This window comes from Eumetopias jubatus, unplaced genomic scaffold (genome assembly GCF_037043125.1).
Source record: "Eumetopias jubatus isolate StellerSeaLion01/CBP00866 unplaced genomic scaffold, mEumJub1_p1.0 scaffold_1, whole genome shotgun sequence".
Lineage (NCBI taxonomy): Eukaryota > Metazoa > Chordata > Mammalia > Carnivora > Otariidae > Eumetopias > Eumetopias jubatus.
This window is the reverse complement of record NW_028274807.1, coordinates 137,926,732-137,927,445: the sequence shown is the minus strand read 5'-3', so window position 1 is coordinate 137,927,445 and position 714 is coordinate 137,926,732.

Genomic DNA, 714 nt, shown 5'->3' with positions numbered 1-714 from the left:
AAGGCATCCTCTGGAATGTACACTACATGCATTCATTTGCTGTTAGTTAAGAATATATGTTTGGATTTATCTTTATCGAGGTTGCCACAAAAATCAAGCCTTAAAATGAGTAAACTTTTTTTTTTTGTCCTGGAATCTGTCCATCCTTCCATCCCTCCATTTTTCCATCTCTCCATCTGACCTCTATCCCACTACCCATCATCCATCAATCTCCATCACATATGCATTGGACATCTGCTGGGTGCCAAACTCTGTTGTAGGTGTGAAGATACCATGGTGAACATTTAAAAATCCTTGCTGTGGAGATGCTCAGAGACTCCTGGGGCAATCCACAAAAGTTAATTTAGTATGTAACAGTGTTTCTCCACCTCAACCATTGGCATTTGGGGCCAGATAATTCTTTGCTATAGAGGCCTACCCTGTGTATTGTAGGATGCCAATACGTAGCATCACTGGCCTCTACCCGCTAGATATCAATAGTTCCCCCCATACTCCAGTTGCAGTAATCAAAAATGTCTCCAGATATTGCCAAATGTCTTGTGGAAGGCAAAATCACCCCTCCTACAACCCACTGGTGTAAAGACCCAGGTCTATGAAGTGAGAATGTGTGGATTTATAGCCTGACTTTACCTGGCTTTGTTGCATGTACTCAGTTTCTTCATTACATGGGATCATGTAGCATTTGACCCACAGTTAAATGTTCCTAAATATTAG